Source organism: Amphibalanus amphitrite, unplaced genomic scaffold, assembly GCF_019059575.1.
Source record: "Amphibalanus amphitrite isolate SeventyFive unplaced genomic scaffold, NRLGWU_Aamphi_draft 000133F_arrow, whole genome shotgun sequence".
Lineage (NCBI taxonomy): Eukaryota > Metazoa > Arthropoda > Thecostraca > Balanomorpha > Balanidae > Amphibalanus > Amphibalanus amphitrite.
This window is the reverse complement of record NW_024881628.1, coordinates 761526-783360: the sequence shown is the minus strand read 5'-3', so window position 1 is coordinate 783360 and position 21835 is coordinate 761526. Positions and strand designations below refer to the sequence as shown.

The 21835-nt window shown below is 50.5% G+C and overlaps 1 protein-coding gene and 2 non-coding genes across 3 annotated transcripts in view; all 3 read right to left on the bottom strand.

Annotated features, from left to right (window-relative positions):
• Nucleotides 1-21835, bottom strand: part of LOC122382075 (epidermal growth factor receptor-like) — a 79131-nt gene that overhangs the window by 46591 nt on the left and 10705 nt on the right. The window lies entirely within an intron of this gene.
• On the bottom strand, nucleotides 1991-2063 carry Trnav-cac. Its single transcript has one exon. It is a non-coding gene; the product is annotated as a tRNA-Val (tRNA).
• On the bottom strand, nucleotides 2603-2674 carry Trnaa-cgc. Its single transcript has one exon. It is a non-coding gene; the product is annotated as a tRNA-Ala (tRNA).

The window sequence follows — 21835 nt, the reverse complement described above, 5'->3', positions numbered from 1 at the left end:
AGCATGTTAATCATAAACGCATCTAAATATCGCATATCATTTATTCTGCAGGTCACATGAGTAATGTGGCAACAAAAGGCACTTGCTAACAAAGCTAATGAAGTCAAGAAGTTATGAAATAATTCTGATAATCATCAAATTACCATGCACCAGCCACCAGCACACTTGCACTGGTAGATCCAGAAAAGTGGCTTGAGACGCAACGGGGGCACGCTCCTCGAAAAGGTTCTCCATTACCAAAAAAAACTTCCTGGATTTCGCTTCCTTGTGCATTGCTGTGTGCTTTAACCCTATTCCTGGCGGGGGGGGGGGGGGCTCAGGAGCCCCCCCCCCCCCTGAGGTTTTTTGGTTATTTCTCCCAAACGCGTTGAGCTAGGAAGCTCAAATTTTCTGACTTTTCCTAAAAGGCTTCTACGCAACATGTCTGAAAATTTGAGTTGATCTGACCTCAGGTCAGGTCACCAGAGGCGGTTTGGTGACCCTACCTCAGAAAAGTTTGCAATCACGCCAGAGCTAGAGTTTTTGACCGATCAATTTCTTCTCTTCAGGCTGTAGTTAGGGTACCAGTATGTGCAATTTGTATATCTCGGAATTTTGATATCGGTGACCTAAGGTCAGGTCAGTTTCGCGACCTCCCCATTATAAGTCAATGGGGGAAAAATCAACTCCCTGTTTTTACCACTAAAACGGGTCGGAATGGCCCCATATACCATACATGACTTCATATACGATCAAACTTCACTACCTTGAGGTCTGTTTTGCTGTTGGGCAGCTGTGAGGTCATGTGACGTCATCAAAGGTCACCAAAGGTTTTTGGCCAATAACTCCGTACAGGAACAAGATACAGACGCGTGGATGGTCTCATTGTGTTCAGCTCGTCAAGACGCATCGAATGATATACATGATGACCTCGAGGTCACGTGACCTGAGGTCAACCTTTGACCTTGACCTTTCAAGGTCAACATATATATCATTCGATGCGGATTGACGAGAGGATCACGATGATGCCCTTAGTTTGTTCCTATCTTGACTAATTCGAAAGTTATTCGAGAAAAACTCTCTCCATATCTAGCGCCGCCATTTTGACTTTTTCGACCCCTGTGACGTCATCTTTGACCTGACCTGAAAATGACCTTAATAAAAATTGTAGATCTTGACCGTGCGTATTCGATGCCGTTTACCGTTTGTCGCTGCAATGTGTAGTTTTTGAGATCTGAAGGGGGGGCCGAATCGCCCCCCCCCCGCCAGTTTCTTGTCCCGGCGGAGCCCGCCAGGAATAGGGTTAATCCAAACTGTCCCAATAAAGGTGTGATGCAAGAATGTTAGCTCTCTAATAGCATTGACAAACGCAATAGCCTGTGCGCCCCAGCACTGATCCATGATACACCCAAGGAATTCGCTGCCGTTTTGTTTCCGTTTTCTCCGACCCTCTTTTATCGAGCAGACTAATTAGAGCGCTTCCGGGCGATATATGTCGGGCCCTTCAGAGCGCGATTGCCGTTTGTGTCAGTAATGATCGATTCTCCGGCCCACTGTGCGCTGATGGGAGTCCGACATGGCACCGGCCGCGCCGGGTCAGGTCAGGTCAACCGATCACAAACCGCACGGGTCAGCTCATAGGTCACCCATATCGGGGTCGTAGGAACTGTGCTCTTTTCCGCCACCTCGACTCCGGAAGGCGCCGCCCGTGAAACCGGCATTCCATTCTGATGAAACCGCAGCTATATGGAGAGCGGACTGAGCTGAGGTAGGCTGAGTCAGGAGTAATTATTCTAAAGGCCGGATGGGTCAGTGTAAGGACAGAATCGGTTTTGAGTTTCTGGGGAAAATCGAAAATTGAGATGGACCTTTGTGGGACAAAAGGGAGAGTAGGTAGGTCCGTCTTGAATCGTGTAAACCTAACACAACGGTTATGCTCTCTTACTCCAACTTGAACTAAGCGAATGCGTCACGTGGGACAACATGATGTCCCGTGACCGGTCAAAAGGCGTGTTCCCGCCCGGGATCGAACCGGGGACCTTCCGCGTGTGAAGCGGACGTGATAACCACTACACTACGGAAACGCACTGCGTGCGACAGGGGTGACTTTGCGGCCAAATTCACTTAGTAAAATACACTCTACATAACACACTAGACAGCATATTCCAGTTACGGCTTTATTGATGGACAAAAATTATCTATCCAAGGTTTCTGCAAGAGAACACCTACGAAATCATACGTTTCCCATTTGGTAAAGCAAAACAAGAGATCTTCAACTGCTGCTATTTTTCAACCCACAGGCCAATTGTGGCTTGTGCGGCATCTTTCAGTGTTTCAAAAGACTCGAGTCACCGCAGGCTTGACTCAGCCTTGGGTTGCCATGGTTTGCCCGCGGGACTGGGCAGCAGCGCACGGTCCTGGCTCGCCAGGGACGTCTTGTCGACCTTGGGCGCGCCGGGCAGCTGACGTAAATATTCCCGGCGGTGGAGAGTCGAACAACACCGTCTCCGCGCAGAGAAGGGTGGAAAAAGAGCAACATAAGTACCTTTATAGTTTCTCGAAGGTTGTGGATGGGTTTTCAAGCGTTTTTCTTTTTGGAAAACACAGACGTAAGAAACTGTGTTGGAGGTGCCGGGGTTTGAACCCGGGGCCTCTCACATGCGAAGCGAGCGCTCTACCACTGAGCTACACCCCCACAGGGCTCTCCGAAAGGGAGAATGGATCTGGGGGGGGGGGGTGTTTGAGGCAAATGTCTACCTCCACAGCGACCGAAATTGACAAAAATTTGTGGTTTTTCGAGAATAAAATGAAAACTTAACTTATATCATGAAACGTTTGCTTTAAACCGCACAACATTGCGTAAGGAATCAAAATCCCCGCAGGTGTTTTTGGAACTTGGAAATGGAAAGACCCTTTTGGGGGTTCTCCAAATTCGACCCTAAGCGCTCAATACCGCGTTTCTGGATCCGCCAGTGAATGTCCGAAGCGAATTTCTGTAACAACCTTAAAATATACGTTGTACCTATTTCACTGAATGTTCATTGTTCAGGGCCATGGCTCACTATGGAATTTAAAACAATATTAATAATTCCTACCTATCTACGATACGAGTACCTACGACACATCTGAAAATTTAGGAATAAGCATACCTACAACTTACTTCTAGCGTACGTACTCGGTACTACGTACAAGTCTTTTGACTGGGAGGGGAAAATAGGCATTAATTTCACCAGGACTGAATTATTTTCCATGAACGGGTGTTCGTGCAACGAGCATCCCCAAGCTATAGCAATGAACACTGGCTTGAGTGGTTACAGTGTAGGTAGGCATTTCGCGTCGCTGGCAGGCCATCGCCCGACCAATCGGAGGAAAGTCACGCGGAACTATGAACCACGCTAAATCAGTTATCACCGACAACCGAGTACCGAACGGTAAAAATTTACCAGGAAACGATCACAGGGCCTTCGAGCGACACAAATGTCCGCAGTGTATATCGCATTTTCGCCCGACCTTATCCGAAACGGGTGTTTATCTCGGCGATTTCACAGGTAAGAACGTTTATTTACGACTCGGTGTGGCGTTTATTTGGTTTATATCGATGTACTGCCGGTTGGCCACTTAGGCGGAGTTTATACCGTCCGTTACCAGAGAGAAAATGTTCGAAAAACAGGTGCTGCCTCCGAGCCGAAGGTCAACCACTGACGTGCCGACAATCAGGTTGTTTAGACGTTGTTATCTTTGAGAAACAAGAAAGGTTTACCCGAGGCCATTGTTATGACTTGTGCGCACTTTGTATCTACCCGAGACGGACCCTGCGAGAGGGAGCGGGCAGGTAGGGAGGGGAGGGGAGTGGCGAGAATCAGCCATCGACAAATAAGCTCCAGCGCACACTGGTCGGAAACGCCCTCACGAGAGGCCACGGGCGATTCCGGAGTTTCGGATTATTTTTTATATAGATCGATTTGAAATTGATCAAATTATTATACTTAGGCCAAAAAAACTAATCCGGGTGACCAAAAATAGCTGTAATCAGCCCCCGAAGATGGGGTATCCCAGAACTCGGAAACTGACGCGGAGCAAGAGGTTTCTTGAGCCGGATATTCAGAGTCTTATTGCTGATAGACACCAAATTGAAATCCCACATATTATGCATCAAAATGTTCGTTATGAAGTTGCCAACTGGTCAGTGCAAAATTTTTGGTATACTTTTTCCCTAACTAAGATGTACTATAGCTTTTTTATGAAGGCTCTCCTACAGTGATTCTGGAATATAACTGCAAAGTTTAGGTAAGGAAACAACAGGTAGTCCCATCTAGTTCCACTCTGATTTTTTGTGAGATGAAGTAGGATTTAAATTTACACCAGGGCAACATAAAAGCTAACTGCGCATATTTGCGCAAAATTTGCAGGAGCCGCTCTTCCTACCCAACTACCGCCCGCGCCGCCCCAGTTTCGGCTCGGCCGCCGCGCCCGGCTTACGCTGACCTGTGTGGCCTGCACGCATCCATGCGTAGTTGACTGGTCATTAAAAACAGATGCGCTTGAGTTTATGAATTTTGTGAAAAGCGCGTTTTATGTATGCATTTATGTATGTATTGACATCAAAAGCCTTCCACATATTGCGTGGCGATTACGGCTTGCATTTAGAGAGCCTTGCTATTGACATTTGACAACCATCACTCGGCTGAAGAAAGTGGAAATTGAAACCTTCGTGAATATAAGACGCTGCAAATATAGGACACCTGTCACTGACGTCGGGTTACCTTGGGCCGTCTTTTTACATTAGATCACAATTCCGGCATTTAACCCTGGCCGGACCGATTGGTTTTCTACATTGACCGGGGAGGGTTCGTACAACTCCCTCGCCGTTTCGCCTCTAATTGAGCTAGAGCCTCGCGGGAAAAAACAAGCTTGTGTGTCGTTATAAGACGCAAAAATTAGGTACTACCCGATTTTAAGGTCTTAGGTCAGCCAGTGACCTCTTAGGTCAGGTAAGTGCCACGAGGCACGGGCTCGGTTTTAGGTTAATTACTTTGCCAAAAATGGTCGCACTGCCGCGATTTTGGCATAATCGTGTTTGTCTAGCTCAGGCGCGTTGAATGCTTTACTTGGTGTTCGGGTGAAGTCAACTTAACCCTCGCCGGCACAGGCCATTTTGCGTCCTTCGACGGCACAAGGGGGGGGGGTTGGTACGACCCCCCCCTCGCGTTTGGCCCCTGATCGAGCTAGAGCCTCGCGGAAAAAAACGAGCGTGTTGCCCGTCACGAGAGGAAGCCGATGATACCCAATTTTAAGGTCCTAGGTCATCGGGTGACCTTCCAGGTCAGGTCAATGACCCGAAAACCGGGAAAATCGGGACCTGTTAGAAAGTCGTAAATTGTGGCTGCTATGTGGTTTTCCGGGGTGCTGATCACGAATATCGTATTAGTTTTGATCAGAGATGATGTCTTTAAGCATTTAGACCAGGTCGGGTCAGGTCAGGTCAGGTCAACCGGTAGGGGTTGTGACGGGTATTCGTAATACGTGTCAACGGCCTCTGACAGCTTCGTAACATGTTACGAAGGCGCCAAAACTACTTCGTAAATGTTCGAATGGTTGCTAAATTCGAATTCAGCTCCAAAAACTAGCCTAGAAACATGTAAAACTCGAAAAAGTGAACCGAGGTCACCAAAGGTCAATGACCTGACCTGACCTTCAGGTGACCTTGACACCCATCCTAATGCATGGGAGCAACATCAAATCACATGTTTGAACGTTTGAAACCACGAAAAGCTTGCAAACGCGCGGCTAATGCGAGCCGACATACGCCGAATCGCGATTTCGGCCAAACATGGTCACGGAAAAGAGGTCACAGGTCAAAGGTCATTGGGGTCAGGGTCATGAAATTTTCAGGGTAGGTGTAACATTGATCAATGCGAGGGTACTGAAAGTTTCGTCGCTCTCGGCCGCTTTTTACGCGAGTTATTCGCGAAAAACCTTAGGGGGTTGCATCAACCCCCCCCCTGTGCCGGCGAGGGTTAAGGTGTTAACCTCGGGTCAAGGTCAGGTCGGAGCCCCTCAGGTCACGAAAATGGTTGAAGGAGGTCATATCGCATATCATTCGATTCGGCAGGTCTTCCTGAGTCCAATGGTGACTTTCCCGACTCTCTAGCTCCATCTGATCAGGAGTTATTGACGAAAAACTTACATGGCCTTAGTGACGTCATAAATGACGTCACGCAAAGTCAACAATGCTTAAGTCAAGCACTGGACCTTGCAAGGAGTGCATGAAACCATTCCCGGTGCCCGAATAGCAGCTCCCAATTTCCCTTGTTGACTTAAAGTGGTGCTAGATCCTGTATTATACTCAATTATGACGTCATAAGTTAACAGATTCACGTCATATATTTAGTGCTTGACATCCAAATGATAGCTTACATATGACAGAGAAGGTATGCAAAGTTTTATGAAGTTTGCTTCACTAGTTGTGGAATAACAAGCAAAAAACTTTTGCGGAAAGGCCGCTGGCCTCTCGCTGGAGCGTTTCCGACCAGTGTGCAGCGGCTCGAGCGCACACGTCGCACGTGACCACTGTCCTGTCACGCCAGGCCGTGTCACGTAACAGGCGTCACGTCATGCCGCGTTGACACCATCTGCCGTCGTCGCCAGTCTCGTATTGACTAAGAATCACAGTCGTCGACTCCACGCTCATCCGAACATGCATTAACCACAGCTGCCATCGAACTGAATGCAGCGGACGGCCGTGCTTAGAGGCTCCGAAACTGCTGCATCGCTGCAGCTGCCGCGTCGTGTCTGTGGCGTCCGCCGCGGTCGGAGAGGACGACGGTGCGGGCCCCTGGTCGGTGAGAGACCCGCGGCCGGCATTCCTACCCTCTGCTGCGGCCAGACGCCCGGGGAGCCGCCCCGGGCCGGCGTAATGGCCGGTCGGCCGGCCAGCCACCGCGCCCGACCGACCGGCCGGCCAGCGTCGGCCGCCGAGCAGCACCGCCCTCCGCAGGCAAGGTCGGTACAGAGGTCGGAGCGGGGCGGCACCGAACTGAGCTGACCGGCCGGGCTCGGCCGCCCCCGCCCCCGCCGCCCCCGCCTCTGCCGCCGCCGCCGCGGCTTTCATGAATGAAACGTCCGTGCGTCGGCAGGCCGGGCCGGCCGGCCGGCGCGTCGGTCAGTGACCCGTCCCCAGGCCACGGCCCGGGTGGCGCCATCTGTTAGTCGTAGGACGCATCGTTCCATGCAGTCTCTTTCATCATCTGAAGGAAAATGGAGAGCGCAGCTCGGAAAACCAACTACTCGACTGAAATCAGGGTAATAAATATCGGAACGGTCCAGCCCCAATCTGTTGCCGCCGAGTTAACGGTGCAGCTCTAGATAAACGAGCTGAACTCGACTTTAGGGTCGGTTTGGGTACGGATTGGTGATGGAAGTGGGAAAAGCTTGTCACAAGATAAGGATTGTGCAACAAGTGACATTTGAAAACTGCATGTGCAAAGTTGACTGAAGTGTCTCAGGGTTCATCTGGGATTCCATGGCTCGGGCTGTCCTTTCTCATCCTTGTGAGGTCGTCTGACGCCGTGGGCCGTTCATTTGGGAGCCCTTTGTTTATTTCCGTGTGTGCAGGCTGGGTCGCGCGCTGGCCGCGGGCGGCAGCATGCCTGGCCACTCCCTGTGTCCCGGGGCCGGCCGGCGGGCGGCGGCGGGGCCCGAGGGGCGGCCGGCCGGCGCCGCCGACCGTACCGCACCGCACCGCTCAGGAATCTGCCCTTCTAACGGGCGGCGCGCACGAGTCGGGTCGGCCCGGCCCGGCGCTCGTGCTGTCCGAGTTGTGCCCGCGGCCGGGCCGCAGTAACCCACCCGAGCTGGCGCCGAAACGGCCGCCCCGGGCCGGCCGACCGACCCACGTCCAGAGCAGTCGCGCCCGCTGATGGTCATTGGGCAGCTTCACGAAACGGGAACACACCCGACAGCATACCGATTCGGGAAGACCCACAGGCCGGTGCTGTTCAGTTTCATATTCATGGTGCAGCCTGCATATCGGTATAGCCATGCAATGTTTTTGGAAAGGAGGGAGGAGTTGAAATAACAAAAATAAATAGACGCGCTCTCGAGCCAGATTGGCGAGATACCATAGTTGCAGAAAGGTGAACAGACCCTCGGTGCAACTACCTCATCCTTCCAAAAAAGGAACCATGACACATACATCCCATATTCTGTGTGATGCGAGAAATCAGACATGGTGACTCAGACAGCTCAGAACTAATAGCGGAGATATTCTAAGAGCAGCTCTCACTTCCGGCCTCTTCTCTCCATCCCCCTCCATCCCTGTCGTCCTTCATTCCCAGTTCGACAGGACAGCTGGCTTACCAAACCACATCTCCTCACAGACCATCTCACACCACCCGAGTCCTCACAAAAGCTCGTCAAACGAACACATCCGGACAGGAGGCCAGCGGGCGCTTTGTGGCCGCCAAAGGCCCAATCAGGCCTACCGGACCCGCTATCTGCGCGCTGAGGGTGAGTTTGATGCGAGCGTGACGGGTCGCAGAGAGGACAGGACGCGTCGGTCGGTGGAAAGAGAGGACCTACACGAAGGAAGGGACCGTCAGCGGCATCCTGTTTGTTAGTTGGTAATGTGTGTAGACAACAGTGGACGACTATGAATGAAATGGCCGTTATTTGGTGGGAAACGCTCCGAGTTTAATGGATGGGCCACTCGAGAAGGGAGAAGGGAATGGGATTAAACCCGTCACGCCTTTAGCTGTTTTGTTTGGCATGCGCCCATGTGAAGTGAACCCGTAAAAGCCATTCTTGAGAAAGAAACACTTCCAACGGCACATCATGACTGAACGGGAGACTTTGTCGTCGAGATGGAAACAGATCCGAGCCCGATTAAGACTACTTCAGTGCAATGTTGCATCCTGCGTTAAGCACCTTGCTGGTATAAAAAGTATTACGACATAATCAGCCAGCATCATCAGAATATACAAGGTCCATCAAAATATTTCATACCCAGCACAGCCAGACGCGGTTATCTCGCCGACGCCCGAGACCAGTGCGGGTCGGCTCACACCGGTACTGGAGCAAGTTTGGCGTACACACCTCCTCTGCAGGGTCACGCCTCGCTTCCTGCAGTGGCATCCCGCCCGCCTGATGCTGCTGGGTGCGTGAGGCGCGTGCTGTCGCTGTGCGCACGTCACGCGAGGCCTCGTCCCCGAACTGCACACGACGAAAACTTCCGGTAGCAGTCATCAACACCGCACGAGACTGTTTGTAGCCAGCGAAGGTTCTCTTGGGGACTCCACGCGAGCAAAGTGGAAACCAAACATTCATTGAACTCCAACCATAAGCATACGAGGAAACAATTTTAATTGCGTTATGCTATGTCAGGCTTGTAAAAATTCACAGACACTTTCAGTATGATAAGAGTTTCCGCCTATAAAGCAAAAACGTTAGTTTGGCGCGCTTATCAGTGGATAGAGCTATTTCCCTTTTTGCCGTAAGACAGCAAGATAAGAAACAGTGATGATAACTATAGAGAGAAAGGCTAATAGCGTTGCTTTGATATTAGCCCTCAAGCCAGTTCGTACAAGCAAAACTTAGATCTGAAAACGTTGGACATTCGTTAATTGTGCAAAAATTCATTTAAGTTTTAAGACAACTAAATATCACACGAAACCACACCATTTACGACATTCGCGTCTATAAAACATTCGCATTTTCCCCTCCGGGGGTTTTCCTCGCGGTCTTTCCGGGAACCGATTGATTGTCCTTTAACTAGGCTGTACCTATTCACGTCCGCCTTGAGGCCCGCCTGGAGCGACTCTGCCAGGCCAACGCGTGCTGGCGCCTGACGACTTTTCTGGTCTTGTTATTCGCCGACTGACCGCTTGCGGCGCCTCACGAATTTAAAATTGTGAGTTTTATCCTGGCACACTCGGCGACAGAATGAAATGCGAAACAGAAAGAAGCAATGCCCGGGCCGCCATCGTAGGAAGGTTGGATAAGGATAGTGGAGCACCGCAGGCCCATGGCCGCCGGAGGCGATTCTGGCGCCTTGCGCCGCGCCGCGACTGTCGCATTGGTGACGTAACGACATCACATTGATCTGCCGCGCACGCAAATGGTCAGATTGCATCAGCACAAGGTAAAGACATTGACAATTTATCTACCGGACAATGCTGTTTGTGGTGTCAGTGACAAAAATTATGGAACTACCATGACGTGCAAAGCGCAATTTGTCCGTGTACATTTTTATCTAATTTAGCCTGATAAGCACAACCGGGGATTTTAGATACTAAACAGCTAGACTTAGCTTAAACCAAAAAGCTATCACTTTTCTACTGGCGTTTCCAGAAGAATCTCCAAAAAATGTCCAATTTGCAAAACTCCTCAGCTAGCATTTATGTGTACTTCAGTCTTGTCGTGTATATTAAAACAATCTTTCGTTCATAAACAATTATGGTAACACGGGGTAAAATGCACCAAATAAACGACAAACGGTCTGGTACAATTCTGGTTTGTGGGAGTCTTCATAAGTATCCCGTATAGTCAATTCATTCACAGACATCACATTCGGATAATAAGCATTATTATTCGCATGATAAGTAGGTACCTAGGGGAAGGTGGGGTAAGACGGCCCAGCGGGGCAAGACGGACCACCAGTCCTCCCGGCTGAACCGCTGCTGGTATCTACTGCTTTATGCACTCACTATGTTTGTTTTCCTTCGTAACAATGGCCACCTTGAGCTCATGCTGCTAGGATGCATAGCTTTTGATTTATTGAGAAAAATGTTGTTTTTCGTCAAACCGATCTAATATAAGAGCTCTACGGGTGATTCGATTACGGCGCCTTTCTTGCATGATTAGTTTCTATTTTGCACTTTACTGTGAAGAACAAAGTTATAAACTTAGTTATAGTCACACTTTAGGAAAGGCAAGGTTTTGCAATGTTGGGCTATTTGACATATACGTCATGATAATGACAGGATTTAGATTTGGGGCAAGACGGACCACTGTGGTCCATCTTACCCTGTGGTGGTCCATTGTACCCTGCATATGGAAAGTTCTTTTCCAAAACATTGACACAAGTTTAAGTAAGCTAATTTTTCAGGAAGGAGTCTTTGTTGCATGTGAGCCATGCATGCAAGTGCTCAGTTAGCATGCATTCATGCCAAACGACAATCAACACACATGTTCCCAGCTTTTAGCTGCACTTCCATCACACATGAGTAAAGAATAAAGGCTCATTTTGTTATTTCACCATTCTGGTTACTTTTTTCTTACAAGAGTACAGAGCAGAAGTTTAACACACATGAACGGATAGCAGGCACTGCTGGGTGGTCCGTCTTACCCCACGTTTTTTCTTGTCTGAGTTTTTGACATGTCCCTCTTTAAGAGCATCCACCACCTAGATGTCTTTAATTTGAAATGTAGTCTTTACACATATCAACAGAGGAAGGATTGAGCATTCCGAAGACTATAAATAATATGAATTACGAGAGCAGTGTAGCAAGATATGCGGCCTCAAACCTTAGCTGGTCCGTCTTACCCCACCTTCCCCTACGCCAAAATCTGTTTGTACAACACAGTGCAAAAAGGGTTTTAGCCGTACCGCGGGCTAAAATGCGTATAAGAGAATTATTTTTCACTGTTAAAGTACATTTAGCCCCAAAGAGGTTTCTTAGAGAGGCCCCAATTTGGGTCTCGAACTAACTCCTATAGGTAAACGTTTTTAATGTTGGACCTCTCACCTTCCTGTTTATCCCGAAAAGATCAATGTTAGTCAAAACATTAATGTTCAGTGTTTTGTTGACGTTCTACGTAAAAACGGCAGTATAGAAATGCCCAGGGCAAAAATCATAATACAGATTATCATTATCGGTGATGAAGCCACACCGATTTGCCGAGATCTGTTGGATTCGAGAAAAGTAGTTGTGCGTGTAAAGCGCGTGTAGGACGCTCCAGCATAGTTTAACCCCCGTCGTGTACCGTCGTTTTGAGCCTGACCTAGAGTTTGGTAGCTATGCTGCCGAACACGGTTGAGACAAAAGTTAGCTCGATGTTTGAATGGACGGATTGACAGATTGTTTTGTTTGTTTTGTTTTGTTGGGTTAGGCCCTTTCGGTCGACAAGACCATTGCAGAGCCGGAAGGATGATAGGAATTAGGGGGGGACATTGGTCTGGGCAGGCACCCTAGTGAGTCGCCGGGGCTGAGCCCGTCCAGAGGACAGGCCACCCAGCCCCAAGGCACTCACTGCACCCGGCTACGGGGTGCGCTCCCTCGGGAGCAGCGGTGCCGCTCCAAGGGAGCAGCCCGCATGAGATAAAGTTGCCTGTCCAGCCCGGAGGGGGGTTGCGGCGTGGAGGAGAAGGATTTCAGTATCCTGAGGATAGAAGCACGGAACGGTGAGATTGACAGATTTGTTTGTTTTGTTGGGTTAGGCCCTTTCGGTCGACAAGACCATTGCAGAGCCGGAAGGATGATAGGAATTAGGGGGAGACATTGGTCTGGGCAGGCACCCTAGTGAGTCACCGGGGCTGAGCCCGTCCAGAGGACAGGCCACCCAGCCCCAAGGCACTCACTGCACCCGGCTACGGGGTGCGCTCCCTCGGGAGCAGCGGTGCCGCTCCAAGGGAGCAGCCCGCATGAGATAAAGTTGCCTGTCCAGCCCGGAGGGGGGTTGCGGCGTGGAGGAGAAGGATTTCAGTATCCTGAGGATAGAAGCACGGAACGGTGAGATTGACAGAGCCGGAGCCCACGATTTGCGGGGCTTGTTGCGCGACTCAAGCGGTCCGATCGGACGATTCCGGCTAACAGAAGAATTTGGATATTATTGACATGCCTTTCCAAAAAAAGAAGAGTGGGTGGACGCAGTTGTAAACGTCGACTGTCGGCACCGTGACCTCCAAGACCTATCGAAATGTTCGGTGCCTATTGCCTTCTGCCCATTGCCCGAGTGATGAGCTCAAACACCATCTGCCGCCACCTGGCGGCCAGTTTCAAAAGCTATGGTAGCGCCATCGCCCACCAGACGGCAGGACCTGGCGGCCCACCCTCGAGCTCAGAGTAGCCAGACGTAGATGTCGCTAGCTACTGGGGTCTTGTGGCAGGTGGCCGGTGCTCAACGAAGCGGCAAAAGGGCCTCGCACTAACGCGAAACTTCCAAAGGCGGCGGCGACTTGTTGACGGCGTCGGCGGCTCCTGAGACGCAGTGGGAATCGTTTGAGGGAGGGGAGGGGCGAACGGGTGAACGCTCTCCAAAAGAGACCGGCCAAGGGGAACACGACTGAATAGCCTGGTCCGTGGCATGCCGCACAGAGCTCAGTGTTGTAAAAATAGAGGTGATTTAGGACCTGTCATTTCTTTAGAAATAAAACCGAAGTAGCTGTGAGTGTGAGGTACCTCGAGGGAAAATGTAGTGAAATGGACCCTATAGCATAAACGATGCCTACCGTACGTGTCATTTAAAATGAGCATTTAACAATAAAAACGCTTCGTTGCAGACGGTGCGACCTTCCATTAAACGCTTTTAACCGAGTCGTGAAGTCACGGATGGTCCCAAAATAGCCACAATGTGTCGCTCCCCATCAAGCGGCTGGTGCGCAGGACGGAGGTTCATGTCCCCTGCGCGCACTCTCCGAGACGGCCGCCTAATTGTTGCAGCCGGACGCCATTGCACATTAAAACGAGCGTCACGCGGCCGAGCGCACGTGACGCTGACAAACCGGGCCGCTTTGCATGAGACAAAGCTCTGCGGAGGTCCGCCCCGTCCACCGGCAGGCCGCCCTCGAGCGTGCAAACCGACAGCCCAAAACGCAGCTGGGGACAAACAAAACACGACTAACCAAACATGGCGTCTGAACGGACTCGGTCGGCGGGACGCTCAGTGGGTATCCATAACACCAGATGATGAGCAGTGTTTGCTGACAGATACCAGCTGGTGAGGCCGACCACTACGCTACGGGGACTGGCCGTGTGTGGGGCGCGGCCGCGCGGGTTACCTACGACCGTACCCGAGCGCCCCCACCGCAAGGACGGCTAGTGGAGGTCGCCCCACCGGCTGCGGTCACATGTCAACACAGAGGTGACGTGTTGGGATCGGTGAGATGCTATTCTGATGACTCAGGTGTTGCCGATGACAAGGGAAGCTCGCGGTTTAAGTTTGCATAGACGGTGCTGCTGTGAATTTTATGCCGTTTGCGGTGGATACCTCGGTCGGTACTTGATGCATAAACCGTGTTAACAACATTGCACCTTGCATTGTTGTTGCATGCCAAACTGTTGCCACGATGCATTTAAATTGCCCGTCTAGTGACTCTTCCATGTTACGTAACTGGGAAGGACATGCATAAACGCTCAAACATAGCCGCGTATCCTTATTCTATCCATCCCTTCCCTTTCTCCTTCCAATACCTACTTCCCAGAGTTTATCCGTAACACTACACGCTTACATGAGGACACGCCTAGCCACCGCCGCTCAGCTGTCCTCAGCGGGCGCTCTGACGTTTCTCACACAGGCCCCGGTGCCTCCGGGTGACCTATCACGTGTGTTGGGGCCTTGGGGCGGTCACACGCTAGCGGCCAACCGGAAACCGGCGACTCCGCGGCGGCGGGCGGTGGCGGTGGCGGCGGCGGCGGCGAAGACGGCGGGTCGGGGCGACCGGCAGGTGGGGACTCTGGGGAGGTATGGGGAAACAGGTGGGGGAGGGAACGAGCGGAAAGGATGCGGAGTGGACGTTGGGGTAGGGTCTGTGAGTAAGGGGCTGACCGAGGACTGCTACAGTGGTGTCACTGGGACAAAGACTCGATCCCGAAAGCCTTCAAACCGTTACATATTGCGAAATTAAAATACTTCGTAGCAATCCCGTCCCTGAAAGCGACAGAATAAGCGTTTCTTAAAATAAACTGGTCACCAAAAAGAAAGTTGGTATTGTTGAGTTGAAACAAAAACTAGAAACGCACGAAAAATCGGCACCACTTCGTGAATGAGCGTGGCATTTCTGCAATTGAAACTGCGCCCAGTATAATACCTAGCCCACGTTTTGTCAATAAACGATGTGTTTTTTAATGTTTTCCAAGTACCCAAGACGTGGTACTTGGTAGGGAATGAAATCGTAAGTTTATGTTCTCATGACTGTCGCGTTTCTTGACTAACGGATGACAGGCTCCTTCCTTTGAAATAAACGGACGTGGGAGTGATAAAGCGTGAGAATTTCGGCAATTGTTGCCGGTCGACCGCCCGATATGCACGGAATGAGTCACTGGCTTCGGGTAGCCAAGCTCGGTCGCACCTCCGACCGACTGAACAGCAGGTGTATTATCACAGCTATGCGAAACAACGACACCATGCGTCAGCACTGCCAGAGGCGTTAGTCATTCGGTGCTGGCCGTCCGTTCAAAATCGGTAGTCAACAGTCAGCAATGAAGGTATGCACGACTCACGCAGGGTACCGCGGCCTGGCGCGATATGCTCTGTTCGTCTGTTCGAACTGACAGCAGAGAGGAGGGGAGAGCAGGAGATGAGGGGAGAGCAGGGACAGAGCAGGGGCAGGGGCAGAGGGTGGGAGGAGGACAGAGTGACGGGAAGGAGCCCGGTGAGCAGCGTGGGAGAGTTAGTCACAGATCAAGGCTGCGGCCATGGTCCGTGACAGTAACGTCTCTAATGGGGAGGTCGACATCCCGACCTTGACTGCTGCAGCTCAGGGCGGCGGCGGGTCGAACATCATGGACAGAACCCCTTCTGAGTCCCCCGTGTAAGAGTCACTTCACCCGTCTTTTGTCCGTCAAAAGAAAACATTTTAGATAGAATGAATCTTGCCATAAACTAGAAGCTTATCAGCTCAGCTTGCCATATTGAACCAAAGATATCAAGATTCAACGTCGATATGAGACGAATCGAACTTAAGTTGAGTTATACTTCAATCTGAATCACATCATTGAAAACAATGGCGCATTGTAGACCTTGCAGCACACAAATTCCAGCTAATCAGCAAACATAAAGGGCTTTTGATTGATGTGTTTCAGGCTGCGTAGCTCGTAGCTGTACCTAAGTATATGAACGTCTAGACTATGTAGAAGTTAGTCACCATCTAAGGTATCTATTATTGCTGCAGTGACGCAGTACCTATACTCACACCGTCTACTTCAATACAGCAATATATTGTCTCGTACTCTAGGTCAAAAGTCATGACAATGGAGCAGCTAATTAAATAACCAACTCCAAAAAACGGATTAGTTCAAACGTTTTTGTTCGACATTTAGTCAGTGACAAGGGTTCATCAAACATTACAGCAAAAATAGTCCTTTCAAGCATCCTCCGCAAAGTGTCTTTTCCTGATCTTCTAAACTAAACCAGCAAACCACAAAAACGTTTCAGCTGTAAACAAGCTGAAGACGAGCGTGCGAAAGGAGCTCAACGGTTTGTTTGTGTTTCTGTCAGCAGGACACATCTCAATCTGGATGAGATTAACTACTACTTCTCTGCCCTCTGGCTACGGACAGCTTGCGTAAATAAGTTAGCACGTTTATTTTAGCTGTGCTATGGTACCGTTTAATTTTAATGCGGTAATAACGTTTCTTACTCACTACACAAATGGCAAAAATGCACCACACGCCGTTATATTCCATGTCGCACCTGTAGTAAATAGTAATACAAAAATAAAAATGATTAAAATATTCAGTTACTTCACTTATACAAACAATAGCGTCGCTTTATGCCACTTCCCTTTGACACCTCCGTTTGAAGATCATTCACCCGCCTCTACACGGTATTCGTAACGAATCAGAAACAGTGGGTGGGAAAGGCATGATGTTTTACACGGATAACTGGCGTTCCCAGTCTGTTTATTAGCGAAACATGGGAACTGTGCGGTCACCCGCCAGCCAACAGCCGACGAGGAACTGCGCACCAACGGTGAACTTTGTGGGAGAACGGACTACCATCGCAGCCTCATTGGCGAAACAGGTGCTGGCGTGAGGTCAAGTCGCTAACAAACACGCAGAGAAAGGTCGAAGTCATCGAGCAAAGAATTTGCAAGGAGGAAATATGGTTCAAGTTCTCCTCAGGAAGACTGTGAAATATCCCGCCTCATCCAATACATTCTCCGGTTTAGTTCCGCGTTCATCTTCCTTATTTCAAGAGTTTCACGGTCGCCATATCTTGGGCGTCTCCGCCAGATCCATCGTTGATCGTTGGATAGTTACTGATCTACTCGAACCGTCTTCCAATGCCAGACTCCTCACATGCCCGGTCACAACGTCCATTCTCAGCCTCAGCTGCAGACCTCATTCATCACAACACAGCATCTTGTCAATCTCTTCTCACATTCACAACCACAAGTCTTTTCACTTTCAATCCTCTCCAATCGCCTTGTTTTCTGCACGGAGTCCCCTCCCCTCCAAATGCAGGGTCACTCAGGTTCAGGTTCGTTTCGCAGCCCGTGCAGAGCCCGGCTCGTGTTACTAGGCAAGTCAACACGGGGCACCCCCACCAGGGCGGGAGGGGAGTGTTGTGTTACAGACGGGGCGGGGGGCTGCTACTCGGCCGGCGCGCCGGCCACCGACGCGCGACTGCAGGCGCCACACGCAGGGTCAACGCCGCATTGCCGCAGCCAGCAGCCACTGCAGAGGCCAGGGGCAGACCACCAGTGAGTTGGAGGAGGGATCAGGAGGGCCTGATCGCCTGATCTGTCACTCCTTACCCACCCGAGAGATGGTGACGAAGAAAAGAAGAGAGGGGGAGGGAGAGAGAGAGAGAGAGAGAGAGAGAGAGAGAGCGAGAGCGAGAGCGAGAGAGAGAGAGAGAGAGAGAGAGAGAGAGAGAGAGAGAGAGAGAGAGAGAGAGAGAGAGAGAGAGAGAACTGTAACACACCATCCTTGAGTGGATGAAGAAATCCCACATGTCATCACAGCGCAGGAACAAAGCCTTCAAACAGTACGCCAATGACCCTCAATGTGGGCTGCTCGAGAAGTATTTACATTTCAAAAGCCCTTTGACTGCCGAGAACGTCGAATTACAGAGAAGCTGAGGAGGAAATATTAGGACAAGGTCAGCTGTAAGATGATCGAATACATTAAGGGGTTTTAAAAGGCGCCAGATAGAAAACAGGAGCGTCTGTCAAGAGTATTCCCCTGTTACGTCTTTTAAAAAAGGATCCCATGGACCATAACTGTTTGAATGATTCCCGTTCCACCACTGTCTCCGTGCCCCGCCTGTTCTTACACCTTCTTACCTGTCTCCGTGCCCCACCTGTTCTTACACCTTCTTACATCTGTCATCTTACACCTCTTAGTGTGCACTGTGCAGGAGCCTACTCAATAATCAGCTGACTTAAAACGAGTTCAGTCAACTGTCCTCAGCGTTCAATGTCAATGTTCGGCCCCGCAACTCCTCTTTCCCATCTGTATCCGGAAAGACTGACCCGACGACAAGGTATATTTAAATGTAGCGAGCCGGAAAGACCCGCCATCCGGTCGACAGTTGCCATTCACGGCTGCACGTGAATGCTGAACGGTGCCATAGCGGCGTGCATGTATACGTGCAAACATGCACTGAGGAACACAACTGAACACCGCGAGAATTTCTGGGATTGCTTAGAACGGAACAACGAGTCGTGTCCACAGATGAAGCGGTTACTTCCCGCGATCGAGGTTTCTTCCGATCTCCTAACGCAGGCTAAAAAAACGGAAAACACAAAAATTATAATACGATAATTGAAATTTACACCTTAAACCCGCAACTTTTTATAACTTATTACTTGTTAGGTTTATAAATTGGCACATGAGTTTCAATAATCAATCAAAGCTAATAAGGTGCGTGTGTTAAACGGTTGAATTATTTGATTAAAAGCTAAAGAATATCGCGATTGTAAATTTCTTTGAGTCTGAATGGGATCCGTTCTGGCACCAACATCTGTTTGAAGTGTTTGCTATCTTATTCCACGTAAGTGAATTAAATAGGTGAATTGGGCACGACAGCCAAAACTAAGGCATTTAAATTTTATTTACCTGAGGTTTGTGAGGCATAGGCACAAAACATAGTTACAGCTGAAAAGAATGTTGCTTTGTTTTGCAATCAGCAGGACTATTGTCAGTAGCTCCTTTGGAAAGATAAATGGCATGCAGGCATGGTGCAATAGAGAATAGCTTTTCAGAGCATTGTTGCTCCTTATGCCGACTTCAACTGTAAAAGCGGCCGCTGCCCTCCTCATCTTGCATTTGTGGTCTCTAGGTTGCAACATAAGCACAATGAAACATGTGCCAAAAATGTAGTTGGTACGTTGATTTTATGGTCCGCACACCAAAATTGCTACCATAAACCAAGGAGTTACCGCATTTACTTTTTCATTTGTAATACAGCTTGTTATACATTTGAGTTCTTAAGCAGTACCAACCTAGATAAGTTGCAGGCACCTATCTGCAACAGAAGCTCCTAAATACATTTCTCAACTATATATTAGCCGTTTTCACGACGGCCATCTGTAACACGTTTGGTGCAGATTAGGTGCAGGTTTAGTGCAGATTTGGTCGGATTAGAATCCTTGTGTTTCTACAGTTGTCCGTTTGGGTTGCGCAGATGCTTGTAGACCTTATGTTTCAAATTATCAGTCATTATTTTCGATTAAAATACTGAAATAAATTCATGATATGAAATTGTTTGTTATTAAAGAGAAAAGATGCAGATTTCGTCAAATTAGGTGCATTCGCCAGAAAGTCCGTCGTGAAGACGGCTATTATCTGCCTTTTTTTTAGAAACATTCATTTAAGCAGGCTGTACCCTGTATGTACCAGACTAAACCAATCACAATGCTATGTTCAAAAATCCATGGTTTAACTGCATCGAAGCATCGTACCCTGTTTTTTATAATAATTAATAAAGTACAAATGGCATTAAAGTCCCAGGGCGGCGGCCCATACAGAAGAATTCGCAGATCGGGAGGAAAATGGCTCACTGATCTTCCTCCCATTGTGTGCGATATCTATGCCCATTGCCCACTCCGGGACCGTTGGGATGAGGCTGTATTTGGCCTCCTCTGACCAGGCGTCCAATTATCCGTCGGATAGCCCTCGGTCAGTCATCTCTCACTCTTCAGATAAATAGTCCTTTAAAGGCTTCATCTCTAACAAGACCAGCAAATGGTCAGCTGAAGAAAACTTCTTGCAAGTCGTTCAATCCAAACGGCTACCTTGTCTCATGACGATCAACTTCCCTCTTCTTGATTGTTCCTTCTCCATGAGCTCCCTGTTTCTACGGCTTCCTCAACGATTGCGCAATCTTCACGACTCTTCTGTCTCCCTTCCAGTCTCCACGTCCACCTCATTATGGCCGACTCCGGCTCCACCTCCGCCTCTGACTCTGACTCTGACTCGGACTCTGACTCGGGCTCTGACTCCACGCTCCGCCCCTGTGCGGGCAGTTTCGCCGGCTGGGGCGGTTCGCAGGTGACTCCGGTTCCCAGCCACTTACCGGCTCCGCCGAGCGCCGAGTCCTTGGAGCGGCTCGCTGAGGCAGCAGCGTGGGGCTGAGGCTGAGACATGGAGCGAGAGACAACGGAACTCGAACATCATGCGAACGACATGACAGCTCACTGAGGCTCCGGTACGAGAGACGGTAGACTCATGCACAGCAGACAAAGAAGCTTACTGAGGGGCGAGGAACGGCCCGACACGAGAGCTAGCAGTGTGCGATTAGCGAGACAAGGGCGCTGCTTGTTGAAGCACAGTCTGAAAGACAAGTGAGCACTTGGCAGACAGAGGAACCTGTCCTACACCTGCCATGTGTCGCAAAACCGGCACTCACCCAACGTGACTGATAGAAAATTCGGTCGACGTGAAATTACCACACTGACAGAGACACAAAAACGGTAATAAAGGCCACTGCTATCCAGGGGCGCCGGCCGCCGGTGGTCGGGCCTGTCGGTCTCCGCCCGTTGGCCTGGGCCCGATCATTCACAGGTGCGGTCTCATGGTGCGGCGACACGCAACGAGACGGAGATCGCCCGTCCGGCGACCGGGCCCTCGCCGTGACACCACACTTATCCGGACGACTTTCCCCGTCCACGGTGGCGCACGGAACAAGGGGCGGACACTCGACTGAACGGTCATTGCCCGGCTCGGTCGCGGCGACCGGCGACCACAGCGTGAGGGGGGGGGGAGCGCAGAGCCAGGGAGGGCGCCGGCCGGGCACCCGGACCGCGTCGCCTGCGTCGCGTCGAGCCGGGTGGCGTCGAGGCGAGACGCGCGTCGTCGAAATTCCCTCCCCTCCCCCTCCTGTGTCGGCAGAGGGCGTCGGCGGAGGGTCGAGTCGAGAGGGGCGTTGTCAGCTGGCGCGGGCGCCGTCTCGGCCGCGGCTGTGGGCGCCACAGTCGGGCGCGCCCGGCCGGGGGAGGTAGCGAGGGGAGCGGCGCCGGGCGCCGCCGGCCGTTCCCACGGATGCCCGCCTCCACTTCCCGTCATTTGGGAGCCGACGGCGACGGACGGCCGGTGCAGCCGCGCCAGAGGTGAAACCGGCCGCCCCACGGAGGCGAAACCAACGCAGCACGAGCTCGCGAAATCGACGGCGGTGTTACCCCAACACTACCCGGGCAACCACATCAATCACATCACTAGCATGGCTCAAAGTAGCAGAAAATCAACCCAGAGAACAACGCAGTGTTGAAAGAAATGAATGACATACCGCATAAAATCGCACTGCCCCTGTCGGTCACTACGTCGAAATGCCTCAAACCAAAAATTCATATGCAAGTTATAAGTGCTGTTGTACCTAAGTGCCCTTTTACTCAGCTGTTGTGCATTATCATGCACGAAAGTATGACAGCTGAAATATGTCTCCTTACAGTCCATGCTTGGAATTCGGGGTGATA